The sequence below is a fragment of the Eumetopias jubatus genome, unplaced genomic scaffold (genome assembly GCF_037043125.1).
Source record: "Eumetopias jubatus isolate StellerSeaLion01/CBP00866 unplaced genomic scaffold, mEumJub1_p1.0 scaffold_6, whole genome shotgun sequence".
Taxonomy (NCBI): domain Eukaryota; kingdom Metazoa; phylum Chordata; class Mammalia; order Carnivora; family Otariidae; genus Eumetopias; species Eumetopias jubatus.
Genome location: NW_028274812.1, coordinates 98,914,201 through 98,930,393, shown reverse-complemented (window position 1 = coordinate 98,930,393; position 16,193 = coordinate 98,914,201). Strand labels below are relative to the sequence as shown.

At 40.4% G+C, this 16,193-nt stretch overlaps 1 long non-coding RNA gene across 1 annotated transcript; it reads right to left on the bottom strand.

Annotated features, from left to right (window-relative positions):
• Positions 1 to 749: 749 nt before the first annotated feature.
• Positions 750 to 16,160, bottom strand: LOC148164116 (uncharacterized). The gene is made up of 2 exons (XR_015768347.1): positions 4,348 to 16,160; positions 750 to 1,752 (listed from the first exon to the last, which is right to left on the bottom strand). It is a non-coding gene; the product is annotated as an uncharacterized LOC148164116 (long non-coding RNA).
• Between the last annotated feature and the right edge of the window lie 33 nt (positions 16,161 to 16,193).

The window sequence follows — 16,193 nt, the reverse complement described above, 5'->3', positions numbered from 1 at the left end:
GTAGTCTTCCCCCCTTTTACCGGATGTTTTGTAGGGTTTTGTTTTGTTTTGTTTTTTCAAACTGCGGTGCCCTGACTTGTCGCAGAGTGAGAGGTTGTACTAAAAGTAGCCTAAATGTCAGACTGGGAGTTTATACGCAGGGAGATATAAAAACATAAAGCAAATCTTTTTTTTAAATGTATACAAATCAGGTGTACTGGGTATATTTCTCAAGCAACTGCCCTCAAGTGGCATTCCGAGAAAAAAAAAAAGTGAATTTTGACAATCTGTGGGATGGAAATAGAATAATAGCATCTTTGGGAAAGGTTCTTTAGTTCAGCGACCCATTTGTTCTCTCAATACCATTGCCAGAAGTACCCCGTAAAAATAGGCGGCGGAAGAGGGCGAAGTCAAAGAAACGTTTTCAGTATTGTATCCCGCCCCATAGAGATGGCATCGTGTGTTACTCTACAAAATTCTACACATAATTACTACTCCATCTTACTTGCAAATGGGTAAGTTAAAACCTTTTTCGCCTTATAAGGAGATCACAAGATCTTTTAAAATAACTTAGTTTACTGAAAGATAATTAAACAGAAGAAACAAAAAAGTGTTTCAAGCCACTCAAGTATCGTAATTAAGATATAGCAAATCTGAAGTTACAAAGAATTAAAAGATCAATTGCATGTTCGCAAGTCTTTTGTGCTTTATATTTTTTAGTTTTATTCTTGAGGTATAACATATACAATAAAATGCACAAATCTTAAGTGTACAGCTCAATGAATTTTTATTATTTGTATACCCATGTAACCACCCAGTGCAGTCAAGAACAGTCCCATTGCCCCAGCATGTGTTTTTTATTTTACTCAACAGGACTAGACACCTGTTAATTCTATATCTGAAAGTTCAGCCAATTAATCATTAGCTTATGTTCAAGGGTCTCCAGGACTCACTGTGCCCTAATAAGTATTCTAAGTATAACCTGCCTAAACAAAATATATATGCTATCTATTTGTATGTGAATATGTATTTTTAGGTACTATACAGTTCATAGTTTCTATGTTTGGTGTCATCCTTGTGGGTAGATACATTGATCCTTAGTCAAGGAAAAAAGGTGGTCATCTGACTGCTTCCTTTTGTTTATATTAACAGGCAAAATTTTTTTAAAAAAATGGAAATTCTAGATGAGGATTGTGTTTGCAATTATATAGTAAGAGATAATTACTTACTGGCTTAAGAGTGCCTTTATCCCTTGATCATAACTATCATTTTATGAATATATTGAAGGCAGTATTGACATATTCTCAGCTCTGAAAACAAGTTGAAATTGATACTAAAAGAACCAGGAAGCTTAGTTCAAGCAAGCAAATTAAGCAAGTAATTTCATTTGCAAAGGAAAAGTCCAAAGGAGCAAGAGTATGAAAACCAAATCCTTGACTCTAACGCACTTTTCTGTGGGCTTAATTTTCCTCATATAAAAGATGAGGAAATTAGAAAATTCATAATGATTTATCCCATTCTAACATCCCATGAGCCCATGGCAAATTTGGGAACTGTGTAAAGACAATTCCATTTAAAATTAATCATGCTGTGGTTCTTTATAAAGACTTAATTTGCCTTAATGTCATAATCTTCAGTCATGAAGGGCATGTGGATATTTAATCGGGTTTCTCCCTTTCATTAGGGCATGAGATCTTTGAGCAAAGAAAGTGTTTCATTTGTTATTCCCTAGTCCTCCAAACCGCTCAGAAAGAAAATTCAATCAGGTTGTTCCTAAAAGAAAAAAAAAAAAATGTTAGGAGTATTTGTATACATCTCATATAGAGTCTATATAGAGTCTACCTGAGCTTAACCAATGGCCTTCTTCTACTTCTTGCTCAGAATGAAGAAGCACGTGTAACCTGATGAAGTAGTGGATCGTGGTTTCTATTGTTGCTTACATTCTTGCTTCCCCTCTGTATCCATTTTCTCTCCACCTATGCCCTGATGGACCTAAGCCAGTCTCCAAGGCTAAGGAAACACTAGGGGGCTCCTTGGAGAGCAGAAGCATGTAGGAAGATGGTGGAAAACAAGACTGCAAAGTTTATGTAGTACTTCCATTTAACATGTCATTAGGGACCAAAGGGTACCCAAAGGCATCATAATAAAAATGATTTATTCTCACTAAATGATACATCTCTCTCTTCAAACCAGTGAAAAATATTATGTGTTACAAAACTTGAAACAATACTCAGTGATTAAGAATGAGCTTTAGGCACTCAGGAAAATGCCATATGCCATTATACACCTTTGGCACTCACTCAGAGGCCACAAAAGATTGGAGGTCAAAAACTCTACACCTCTAGGTGCCAGAGCAGCCTGAGGAATAACTTACAGGACCAGGCTTGCCCTGGCTAAGCCGATCTGTTCTCTTATGTTCTGTAGACTAGTCAAAATCTTCTCAGGATGCTATAGTCTGGGGTTTTGAGCACCAAGAGCAGCAGGCTAACTTCTCTTTCTGGCTGCTCTAATTATTAGTTCAGCGACTGTGGGCAACTTAACTAACCTGTACCTCAGTTTCCTCATCTTGAAAATTAGGAGTGGTATCTAGTTTAAAGAATGGTTCAAGTATTCAGTGAGGTAATAACATAAAAAATATTGAGAAAAGTGCCTGGCATGTAGTAAGCACTAAATAAATGTTAACCACTGTTGGTGGTAGTGAGATGGTGGTGGAGGTATTAGTGGTTGGAGAAGAGTCTATAGATGTTGGGGAAAAAGGGGAGGAAGCACCCTGGTGCATTCTGGAACAATTCAATCATATTCAAGGCCCCTTCCCACTCCCACCAAAAGCTTAGGATAGAACCAATCCAGACATTTCTTTCAGTGAGATCTTGTTTGCTGCAAATCCAACTGGCTAAAGGAGTAATACATTTAGAGAGTATTATCTGGCTCCAGTTCTGCCTGTGTTGAAAACCATCAGAGACATTTGCTCCATGCTTATGGAACATTATGGAAGAAGACCAAATGGTCTCTGGAGTTAGCCAGCATGTCTTGTACTGACAGGAGAGTGTCATAGCAAATGCCCCCATCATTTGCTTCCTGGAATCCTTCCAGTTAGATATGCTATAAAGATCAGGAAAATGCAGGAGCCAGAGGGCATCAGTGATCCTGATTTGCCCATTAGATGTGACAACATAGCTGGCCTGCAGACAATTTGTGATTCATTGTCATTTGCCAAAGTTAATTTCAGCAATTGGATTTCTTAGTTCCGGAAAGGTCATCTCCATTCTTTTTTGAGTTTTGTTTTGTTTTGTTTTGTTTTGTTTTGTTTCAGCTTTACTAAGGTATTATTGACAAATAAAAGGTCATTCCCATTCTTAACTGCACAAATTTCACTAAAGCTCTGTTTGAAGAGTTTTGCTTCAGTGCTTAAAGATTTGCAGGAGAAAATCACCAAAAACTTACTGAGTAAATAACTCATTTACACATGAGATTCTCTAATAATAACCACTCTGTAAATCTGTCTTGATTTGTGGGCACTTGAAAAAACACAGTCTCTTATGCTTTTAATTTTGCCAATGTAATGAAATGATGAAGAGATTTAGCCATATCAACCAACCAGTCAAGTATTAGTGGAACATCTGTATACCTAATTCCGTCCTTGACTGGGGACTTTAGCTTTGTGCTGCCCAATAGAAATATAATGCAAGACTCATATGTAATATAGTTTTTTAGTACCAACATTTTAAAAAGTAAAAACAGTTTTTACTTTTGAGAGGTGAAAATTAATTTGGCGATATATTTTATTTAACCAATTTATCTAAAATATCAGTTCAATGTGTAATTGACATAAAAGAAGTATTTATGTGATATTTTACTTTTTTTATACTCTTTAAAAATCCAGTGTGATTTTTATACCTACCTACATCCCAATTGAGACTAGCCACATTTCAATTGCTCAGTTACCACATATGGGTAGTGTCTACCATTAGACTGCACAACTTTTGAATACAAAAATCTGTCTCTTGAAATAGGTTATGATTTAACTTGAAAAAATAGCAACCATTTATTGAACGCGTACTATATGCCAGACACTGTGCTAAGCACTTTACCATATAATCTCATTTAATCTTTAAAATACTTTGTGATGTGGTATTTTTGATCCTCATTTTACAGATGAGAAGACTACAGCTTGAAAGATCCCAAAATCCCATACCAGTAAGGGACAGAGGCAGGATATGAACCCAGGTCTGTACAGCTATATATTATACACTCATTTAAGAACAGCTGAGTATGTTAAGATCCAAATGCAGAATCTGACCCAACAGATTCAGTAGAATTTAGTTAAATATTAAGCAAACAGATATTTTATATTTTAAAATACTTTACTTGAGGGATGCCTGGGTGGCTCAGTCAGTTAAGCGTCTGCCTTCGGCTCAGGTCATGATCCTAGGGTCCTGGGATCGAGTCCCACATCGGGCTCTCTGCTCAGCGGGGAGCCTGCTTCTCCCTCTGCCTACCGCTCCCCCTGCTTGTGCTCTCTCTCTCTCTCTTTCTCTGATAAAAAAATCCTTAAAAAAAAAAAAACTTTACTTGAGTTAAAAAGACAGTGTATTGTAATTTTACCTTAGTGCATTGCAGTTTTTCTTATTCATTTTACGCTTAAAGTATAAAGAGACTTTTTCTCTGGACATGATGAACACCTTCTGCTAGTTTACAGATGGGCTAGTGTCTGTATGTGTCCTGTAACATTTGTTTATTCATTCATTTAATCAATTATGTGTGAGTTATGTACGTGTGAGTTATGAGTATGTAAATTAGATATTATTTGTCATCAGTTTTTATTCTATCTTATCCTTCAAGTAAACTGTGTATCATAATTTTGAAGTTTCAGAATCATTTAAGTGCCTGTTTTTATTCAGCCAACAGAGCTTTGAGATGTGAATATTTATTCATACTACAGATAATACTACCAGTATTTTATTTTATTGTATTATATGCAAGGTATTTAGGAGGATACCAAGATGAATAAGATGAAAAGTTACAATCTGGCATGGAACTTAAGGCACAAACATAAATTGCCATAAGAAAAGGCAACATGTGTTCTAGGCATGGTACAAAGTGCCCACAGGAGTTTAAAAATGGCAGATATAAATTTGCATAGGAATGATGATAGAAAGCTAGAGAAAGGGGATAGTATTTGATTTGAGGATCAACAGGTGGGCAGTATTTCCTGCAGGGAGATGTGACAGTAATGACATTCTAAGCAAAATATGAAGGCAGGTGAGTACACGGTAGGACTAGAAGCAGGGATGCATTAGGCCTGACTGTAGAGGACACTGACCAGCAGAGTAAGGCTGTGCTTGATTTAGTAGGCAGAAGAGAGCCATTGATAGTCTTTGAGCAAAGGAGAGACAGTATGAAGGCTTTAGGAAGATTAATCTGGCTAGAGAATATGTAGAATGGATTGTTTTCATCAGATAAAAGAAATGAGGCTTGGAAAGGGTGTTCAAAGAAGGAAAAAAATGAAAAAGATGAGAGTGAAACATTTCAGAGGAAAAATGGACAGATCTAAAAGCTATTTAGATGGAAGTAGAAATGAAGGAGAGAGACATAAAAATTACGAATAAACGCATATGCCTCACACACAATGCCTCAAGGGCTTACAAAAAGCATCTCATTACTAATGATCTTTATTTAGATCTCTGTTTAGAATGAAAAATTGTTTTGCAGTTACGACACAGAGGAAAAGAAATTTAAGAGACAACCACATCTTTCAAAACAGTAGTCAGGAGAGCTGTACAGCTTTGACATTTAGTTCCAAAACCTTGTCTAGGACAGCATGGAAAAGGAAGGAAAATTATATTTTATTGAATTTTAAAACAAAGTATATATAAACTACACCTCAATAAAGCAAAGTGTATATAAATTATGCCTCAGTCAACTTTATTCTAAAAATCTAAGCAAAAGAAATAAATCATAAAAGCGGCATGACTGTATCTGGTCAGGTGGGGGAGGATGCTGGGGAAAGCCAGTGCCCTTTGAAGTAAGCTGAATATCAGTTTTAATTGGCTCCATGCCATTTGCCGAAGAACCTACAGGCCCTGTCCACAGCGTTCACAGTCAGTTTGATAGACTAGAAGCCAGGGTTTGGGAAGACTGAGTCTCATTGCATCCTCTACTCACTGAACATTTGACATCATAGGAGCAGAATTTGAAAGATGCTTGTGAGGCACTTTGGGATACAAGCTGCAGAGATGGTTGTATTGATCACTCACTTTCCTTTTATAGAAATATATTAAAATCATGTCCTACATTCTTCACCCCACAGTTCACTTCCAGCACCTTCTTATATTCTTCTAGCTCAACTGTGATAGTCTTTAGATAAAAAGAAATACAGGACTTCATTATCCTTCTTTTAGCCCTCCAATATTCCAGAGAGTGTAGAGAAAGCATTATCACTCTGATTTTATATTTTAAGTGCTACAACAATCAATCCAAAAATCTCTGAAAAGCTGAGAGGTTTAGTGTTTACCTTTTTTCCCCAGCCTTTCAACTGGATTCTTGGATGAGCCTCCAAAAAATATCTCTGATCTGAAACCAAACCCAGATGGATATTTTTCCTGGCCTGTTTTCGTCTGGTTAGCCACCTGTTTCTCTCTGTGCTAATACAGGAAGGGGAGATGAGAAAATGGAAGATGTTGGCTCAGAGCCCTAGAGGTCTGGTGAAGGTGGCTTTTAAAATAATCATTCTTTAGTCACTGCCAGGCTCCAATGCCACCTTCATTGATTGGAAATGCAAAGTATGCCAGCAGTGTTTATAAAAAAAATAAATGGGGCACCTCGGTGGCTCACTCGTTAAGTGCCTGCCTTCAGCTCAGGTCATGATCTGAGGGTCCTGTGATCGAGCCCCACATCAGGCTCCCTGCTCCAGGGGTAGGCTGCTTCTCCCTCTCCCACTCCCCCTGCTTGTGTTCCTTCTCTCTCTGTTGAAAAATAAATAAAATCTTTTAAAAATATATATAAATAAATAATGAATATCAGAGTGCATACTAGAATTTCAGAGGTGGAAGTCACTGCAGAGGCCATTTAATTTAATGCCACAGTTCATAATCTAGACAACTGAAGTCCAGAGAAATTCAATTAGATTCTAAAATCAATATATTTACAATAAATAGGTAAAGAAACATTTGGTACACAACAAGACCCCAAAAGAAAGATACGTTTGAGCAAATCAAACTCTTAGAATTGCAAAATATAGTTATTGAAGGAATAAAGTAACGGACTGGTTAAAAGCAGAATAGACACATTTGAAAAGAGAATTAGGAAACTAGAAGGCAGAGCTGAGAAAATTGCCATATGCAGCAGAGTAGAGGAACTGAAAAATACAAAGAGGAGTTAAGGGAAATGAATGATAGAATGAAAAGTTTCAATATATTAATGGGAATTCTAGATGGAGAAAAATTAAGGAAATAAATAGTAAGTAAACATTTTTCCAGAACTGGTGAAAGACAAGAATCCTCAGATTAAAGAATCACAATGAACCCGAAGCAAGGAATATGAAATCACACCTTCACTTAGACACACTGTAACAAAACCCAGAAAATTGGGGGAAATATTAAAAGCAATCCAAAAAAAGAACAACATTTTAGACTGGCCACAAATTTCTCAGTTATAACAACAAAGGCTAAAAACCAATGGAATAATATTTTCAATTCCCAAGGACAATAACTGACAGCCTAGAATCCTATACCTTGCTAAACTATTATTAAAGAGTTAGGGCAAAATAAAGACTTTCAGAATAATACTTGAGACCTTTGTTGAACAGACTCTATATTTGTGTTTTAGGGCTGCCATAACAAAATACCACAGACTAGATGGGTGAAACAATAGAAACTTATTTCTCCCAGTTCTGGAGGCTGGAAGTCCCAGATCAAGGTCTAGCAGGGTTCGGTTTCTGGTGAGAGCTCTCTTTCTGGCTTTCAGATGTCCACCTTCTTGCTGAGTCCTCACGTGACCTTTCCTATGAGCCTATTCAGAGAGAGAGAGCGAGAGATTGAGAGAGAGAGGGAAAGAAGGGTCTCTCTTCCTCTTCTGTTCTAAACAAAAGATTCACAACAGCCATATTTTGGTTTCAAAAAGGAAAGAAAACTTTATTATTATAGAAACCTAGTAGAAACAGAAGAAGAAGGGAATCTACACATAGATAAAGGTAATAGCAGGCAAGAAATGAGAATAAGGCAAAATTACATCAAATCGGGTACTTAACAACATCCAACCTCATTAGCTGGGGAAGCCCCATGGAAACAGCCAGGCTGGAGTCCTGATTGAGAGGCCTGGGCAGAGCATCCTCCCCTCAGGTGAGACTTCCAACTGATCATCCCCATAAGGGTCATATTTATATGGCAAATAATAGGGTTTGAAATTAAACCATTTGTTCCTACGTGCAGTTTGGAGCAAGCTGTATTTTTCTATGTTATCATGTTTCTATATTTTCAAGGAACCTGGGCTATGTGTATCTGCCTCCCCTCCCGGATTCCATTCCAGCGGCCCAACCCAGCCTGGAGCAGGAGGGGATGGGAGACAAGATTTATAGCTCTCAGCATCTAGAACAGAAGGGCCAGTTCTGACCTGGAGGCCAGATCACATATTTCAAACAAGTAAGCTCCCAAGGTTATTCACACAGCACAAGTCTCACAAACCACATTCCTTAGCCTGCCTGTGTATATGCAGGTCCAGGTGGTCAGTTATGCGGGACAAATCACAAAAACATCTATCCCTACAGAACATCTTCTAATAAGGCCACCAGTCCTATTGGATTAGAGCCCCACCCCATAACTTCATTTAACCTTAATTATCTCCTAAAGACCTTTTCCCCACATACAATCACACTGGGGTTGGGCTTCAGCATATGAATTGTGGGGAGGACACAAATCAGTCTATAGCAGACTCCTACAGGATAATTTCAGAAGGAAGGAAATTAAATACAAAAGTAAGGAAAAAACAAAGGTGAGCAAAGAAATTGGTAAACACAAAGGTAAATCTAAAGAAATACTGACTCTAAAAATCATTACTACTAATAAGAACTAATTTGGAGAGGGTTAAAAGTAGATATAAATAACTAGATTGTCCAATACTACTTTCTATGATGATGGGAATGTTCTATATCTGCTCCGTCCAATATGGTAGCCATTAGCCACATGTGGCTATGAAGCACTTAAAATGTGGCTATGCAACCAAGAAAAAATTTCATTATATTTAATACTAATTTCAACTTAAGTACCTACATATGGGTAATGGCTACCACGTTAGACAGCACAGTAATACAGTAGTAACATGGCAAGTGGCTAGAGCAGATCAAAGTTAAATAGTCTAAGGTCTTTGTTTGGAAAGAGAAGGGACATTTTGGAGGCAGTTATATTAAAAATTTAAGGATAGAAGCTAGAAAAATTGAAATAGAATGTATCATTTCCAAAGTATTAGAAGGAAAGAAGAATAAAGAAAACACTGTTGATACACAGAAGGTAGGAAAAAGAGATGGAAAAAAGAAATCAAAGAAAAGCATGATAAATAGAAAGCATAACAAATACGATAGAAATAAATAAGAAATATACCAGTTTCTTCTTACAATGAGAATACAGAATTTTAATAGAACCTCATATATCAAGGGCATATTGAGTAAAAAAAAAAATCAGGTACCAGAAGATATGTACAGTATTAAACCTTTTATGTAAAGTTTCAAAACATATAAACTATTAGTATTTATTTTTATTAACACACAAATATGTCAACTATAACAACATGCATGGGAATGAATGACACAACCCAACTTCAGGAGAGTGATTTCTTCAGGAGGAGGGGCAAAGGAAAGGGAGTAGATCTTTAGTTGAATCTAAATATTTTTAAGAAAAGATCTGAAGCAAATATGATAGTGTCAACCTATAAAATGTGGGTGGTGAGTACCTGGGTTTCAGACTATATTGTTTGAAACTGGATAATAGTTTTAAACTCTTATTTTTTCATAAATAAAAACTCAAGTTCTAAAGAAACACATCCATCCAGATACTTTCCTCTTTGTTCTGTATTGGATTGTTTCTGTCTGACTGGTTTAGATCTTAGGACGTGAACTTGATTTTTGTCACTTAGGAAATTTCATCCACAAAATAATCATCTAACATAATGAGCCCTCCTCACACCAGAGGACTAAGGAGCTAGATAACCCAATTCCACTGGAAAGTTCTGTTTCCTTAGGACAGGGGTCAGCAACTTATTTAATTGTTTCTACTAGTGGGATGAGTGAGTACTCTTGGGTGCCATTGGATGCTGTGTGGAAGGAAGAAAGAAGAGAAAGAAGAAAAGGAAAAGAATGGAGGAGGGGGGGGAAGGAGAAAGAGTTATGGTAGAGGGCTACTGATCCACTTTGCTCACATGGGAGCCACCCCCCACATATCCCTATAGAAGAAAGCAGGATGGAGGCACCTGGGTGGCTCAGTCACGTTAAGTGTCTGACTTTGGTTCAGGTCATGATCTCAGGGTCCTAGGATCAAGTCCCAGGTTGAGCTCCCTGCTCAGCGGGGAGTCTGCTTCTCCCTTTCTCCACTCATGCTCTCTCTGTGTCTCTCTCAAATAAATAAATAAATAAAATCTTAAAAATGAAAAGAAAGAAAGCAGGATGGAATGACCTCACCTCATTGCTCTGGCATTTTTCTATTAGTGCTCCTTTAACTGTGTTGCAATTACTGTTTACATAGCTATCTTCCCCCACTGGACCATGTCTTATTCCACTTCTTAAGTTGAGTGCATAGCACATGTCTGACAGAGTCGGTCTTAATGAATGACTTAACGGTGAATACACAACTTCAGATCTTAAGTGATTCCCTGGCTTCCAAGCCTTTCTCTTTTGCCTTACCGTCTTCCTGGGTCCTCTTTCAGGCTCTCAGGATTTAAAACCTTTAAACCTCTGTCCAGCTCTAAGCTGGGACACTCAAAACAACTTCTAGGTGGCCCACAGAGTGCTTTCTCAGGAAGACAAGGGAGATAGACTGGGAGCAATGTGTAGAAATGGAGATGTTCTGGGGGTGTCCCAGGAGTGCCACAGAGTCCTGAACCTGACTTTTTTCCTTTGTGGGAACCGTGACAGGGAGCCACAGTCAAGAGGTTAAAGGAGAGGGATGTGGCGGTTCCTGACACCTAGTGTTCATGTCCTTCCTCCCCTGTGTCCCAGGTGGAAGTGTGGGTCCCCCAACCACCTTCTCACTCCCAAACCCTGGCTTCCCAAAGGCAGCCCTGGTCTTCATGATAACAGTCTCTCTTTTCAAGACAAATCAGCTGTTCCTTACAGCTGTGGGTGGTACTATCTTTTTTTTTTTTTTTTAAGATTCTATTTGAGAGAGAGAGAATGAGAGACAGAGAGCACGAGAGGGAAGAGGGTCAGAGGGAGAAGCAGACTCCCCACTGAGCGGGGAGCCCGATGCGGGACTCGATCCCAGGACTCCAGGATCATGACCTGAGCCGAAGGCAGTCGCCCAACCAACCGAGCCACCCAGGCGCCCGGTGGTACTATCTTAACAGAGACAGCAGTCTGGCCGGCAAGATATTTCTGTCATCTGTGCTGTGGGAACAGGTCTGTTCTCCTTGGTTGCCATCGAAGGGCTTTTCCTACAAAGATGTTTGTACAAACAGTCTGTTGGAGGGTAACTGGCCCTGCCTCGGGCCTGCTTGCTTATTGGCCAGCCAGTGTCTTTCAGCAGTGAGCCGTTCGGGAGCCAGGGTGAAGCGGAGGCCAATAAGAAGGCTGAATGTAGCTCAGATAATTGCACACTGCAGTGAGACAGACACTGGGCAGTGTAGCCGTGGCTTATTTAGAGGAAGCCTACTGTTTGCTTCAAGAGGGCCCAAGACAGTAGTTGCATACTTACCTTTCCCCTTCAATAGACTGGGGATGCTGTGGCTGGCCAAGGAAACTCCTTACCTCACATCCAGTCTTGTTGGTTCCTGGGCAGGTCTGGGGTCTCTGGTTCATCTGGGTGAGTGAACGCTCTCTGTAGGTTCTGTCCCTCTCTGCCATAGGCCCTAACCTGAGCAAAGCCGGGCAGAGTACAAGGGCCTACAACATTAGCAAGCTCCTGTCTTGAAACCTCCACAGCATCATCTGTTGAACTGGGCACATCCCTGATAATCTCCCTGGAGATTATCAGCTAAAGGAACACAAAAAGCAGCAGCTGTAGCAAATTCTACAGTAGTGGGGGCTTCTCTGGGAGTTCTTTCCTCGATAACATTGTACCTCACCTATTGCCATTCCAGCATATTTGCAAGAGAGGTAGAAACAGAGTACAGGGCCTTTCATGTTAGCTGGCCTCAGTGTGGTCCACCCTGACTATCCCATCATCCACTGGGGGTTGTAAAGAAAGGAGAGGGATTCATTCCAGCCTACTTCCCCCATGACATGAGACTGGGTGGAGAAGGAAGTCATAAATGATAAAAGTTGGGATCCCCTCAAGGGAGCGCCTAAAAATTTAAGAAAGCATGGTGTCACTAGAGGTGATGGATTCAGCATGTTAAGGCTGTAAGGGATGGCTGGAGACTGTCTTCAACCCTAGCATTTTACAGATGAGGACACCTAGCCGGAGGAAAGTAATTTGCAGAAGGTGCCACTGCCAGTCAATGTTAAGGCTGACACTAGAACTCGAGCCCAGTGATCCCTCCACTGGCTTTTAACTGGCTCTTGCCTTAAATGTAGTTGATAATTGGTCATCATGGTCATCTTTTACAGTCTTAAAGCTGGGGCCTGGAAGGAATGGGATGAAGAGAGCAGCTGTAATTTCTCTCTTTCTCCAGCAGAATTCCAGAGGAGGCCAGAGTCTCCAGACAGAAACCAGCCTCCCAGAAAGACTCCCATCAGCAGCCCCAAATATTCCAAGGGTGTCCACAGAATACCCTGGAGCAGAGGTGGCCCAAACACACAAGCTCCAGCACAGCCAGGACCCTCAGGTGCCATCAGACTGCTGTTGCCACCATTGCAGCTGAAATCACAGTGCACAGGTGCCTGGTCAGAGAACTGGCCTAGGAGTCAGTTGCTCAACTAGAACAGCACGATACCCACAGGGCAGCCCTGGTCCAGCTGGCCCAGAGAGAGTCACACCTAGCACCAAGAGAGTCACACTAGCACACCTAGTCCATAAGAGAGTGGCCCTCCGAAGGTCCCGTCTAGGCCACTTGGGCCAGGAAGGAGACCCACAGACCACAGCTTCTGCCATACCCAGGTACTCAGGACTTTGGGAAGATTTCTCCATTGGGACTTGGATTCTTCCTTCTTTCTTCTCCTTTTCCTTTTAGAAGAAATTTAAAAATTAAGTGGAGGAAAGGAGTAGATAAAAAGATGAATAAGAAGCAAAGAAAGGAGTAGGCAACAAGGTGAATAAGAAGCAAAGAAACTTGGGATGTTAATAAAAAGATCTTGATTCGAAAGCAGGTAGTGTTTTAGGTTTTCTCCTTATGTTTCATTCTGTCTCAGCCCCATAGCAAAGGGTAGACAAGCCTCTGGATCAGGGCTTCTAATGATTATAATCAGGCCTCAGCCGGGAGGGGCCATGGTGGTGAGGCTTAGGTCTGTTTTCTTGTTAACCCCATGTCCCTTTGTTATCATTCATACATTCAAGAGACGTATGAAGGTCTACTTTATGCCTAGGCATTATCTTAAGTACAGGGTATGGTATTCATTAGTGATAAAAATGTACATCATCTTGGGAAAACAGTATGGCAGTTTTAAAAATTAAGACTGGAACTACCATATGATGTAGCAATCCTACTTCTAGGTATAGATCCAAAAGAATTGAAAGCAGGATGTCAAAGAGATATTTGCATACTCATGTTCATTGCAGCATTATTCAAAGTAGCCAAGAGGTTGGAACAAAATAAATGTCCATCAGTGGATGAATAGATAAACAATATGTGGTTTATAAATGCAATGGAATACAATGCAGCCTTAAAAAGGAGGACATCCTGTCACATGCTATATAGCATGGATGAATCTGGAGGACATTGTCCTAAGTGAAATAAGCCGATTACCAAAGGACCAATGTTATCTGATTTTGCTTATATGAGGTATCTGAAATAGATTCATACATACAGAAAGCAGAATGGTGGTGACCAGGGGCTGAGGTGAGGGGAAGGAGAGTTCTTGATTGCTGGGTATAGTGTTTCAGTTCTGCCAGATGAAAAGGTTCTGGAGATCTATTTCACAACAATGTAGATATACTTAACACTACTGAACTGTATGTACACTTATAATAGTGAAGATGGGAGGTTTTATGATTTTTTTTACCACAATAAAAAAGATTACAGGGGCGCCTGGGTGGCTCAGTCGTTAAGAGTCTGCCTTCGGCTCAGGTGGTGATCCCAGGGTCCTGGGATCAAGCCCTGCATCGGGCTCCCTGCTCGGCGGAAAGCCCTGCTTCTCCCTCTCCCACTCCCCCTGCTTGTGTTCCCTCTCTCGCTGAGTCTCTCTCTGTTAAATAAATAAAATCTTAAAAAAAAAAAAAGAATACACATCATCCTTGCATTCATGGACCTTATTTAAAGGGGAAGATAGTCATTAGATAAAACTACAAATGAATAATTACCACTAGAAAGAAAACGAACAGGAAGAGTAATCAGGTGAGGCTAGAGATCACCTCGATGTGATCCAGTAAGGCCTCTGTGATTCTGGCGCAAATTAGGTATCAGTAGGCTCTTCAGAGAAAGCCATGCTCCCCATTCCCTTGTCCAAATGTAGAATAGTCCTGGAAATGAGTCTCTGCCAAACCAACTGCAGCCCCCTGCCTTGGGCATGGCAGGTGACATATGGTGGTGGTAGCGAGAATCTCCCACCAGCAAACACAGGCCAACTCCTCTTCCTCCCTAAAGCACAGAGTGGGCTGAGGGGGACAGTTGCCTGAGACTATCCTAGAACATTCTTTTTTTGTGTGGTATTGTGGTAAGCCTTTTGTATTTGACTTTTTTTTTTTTAGTCTTCGTAAGCAGGAATACTGCCTATTTTAGGCCTTAGTGTCTCAAAGCATCTTTAGTATCTCATTTACAGTTACTGTGCAGAGAGTAGGAGCTCCACACACACACTTACCTCATAAATGCTCCTCTCCAGCCATCTCCAACTAATCCTCGGAAGTGGGTGTTTTAGTGGATATTTTCCAACTCCCTGAAAAGACTTGCCCTTTTTCCTGGAGGTAAGAGAGTTACCTTTGATGCTTTTTTACCAAATGATGGTAAAACCATTGGTGAAACGTCTCTCCTTCTGTATCTTTGATGATCTCAACCTCTGCTCAATTGCTCAACTCCCTCCTCTGCCCAGGGCCATGCTGTCACCATGACCCAGGCCTCTGGGTAGGTACCTGCCTTCCTTGGTTCCAGAAAGTTAAGAATGGCAGGGGACAGGAAAGCAGGCCCCCTTCCCTCTTCCTTTCCTGCCACCTAGCTGGAAAGTCTCCACCCAGGAACTGGGACCAACTCTAATCATCATAAACTTTTTGAGGCCTCAGAGAATGCCACTGGGTCTACAATGAGCAAGAACGATGGCATTTTCACACCAGAAGTGATACAATGCTAGAGCTACAAGCAGACTTGCTAATTTTAGTGCGGCTCTCTCATGTTGCAGAGAAAGAAGTTGAGACCTGAAGAGGTTCCAAGACCATGGAGTCCCAGGAGAGGGACTTCCCAGTCCAGAACTTTTCCAAGTTTAGGCTTCACCCAAAGCTTACCTTGATCTCAACAGACCCCCAGCTACTATCTTCCCAGCGGTAATCTCTTGGTAGAGTGCAGGGGCAAGTGAAAGATGGGCCTGAGGTGTGGTTTACTTTTCTCGTCCAATGTTTGAATGCCACCCCCTCTCCACTGGTCACTGGTTCCAGTTGCTTAGGATTCTTGGGGCCCTGAGACTAGCCTTCCTCTCATCTCAAGCCTGAAAACAGCTCAGGAACAAGTCATTCCTCTTCTCACCCCCCAAATTAGCAAATAATTAAACTTCTGCCCTATCTCCTCATGTCCCGCAACCAAAACAAAGGCTTCCTTTTACAAATTACCTATCACCTCCCCGCAAGGTGACCCGTAAATCTTAAAAGAGATTTTTTAAAAGACTATTCAAAACTTTGTTTTAAATTACACTTTTTAACTAGTAGAGCTTTCTCATATACTCATGATATACTCATGGTCCACCCTAAAATCCCCCCCCACCACCACCCCAC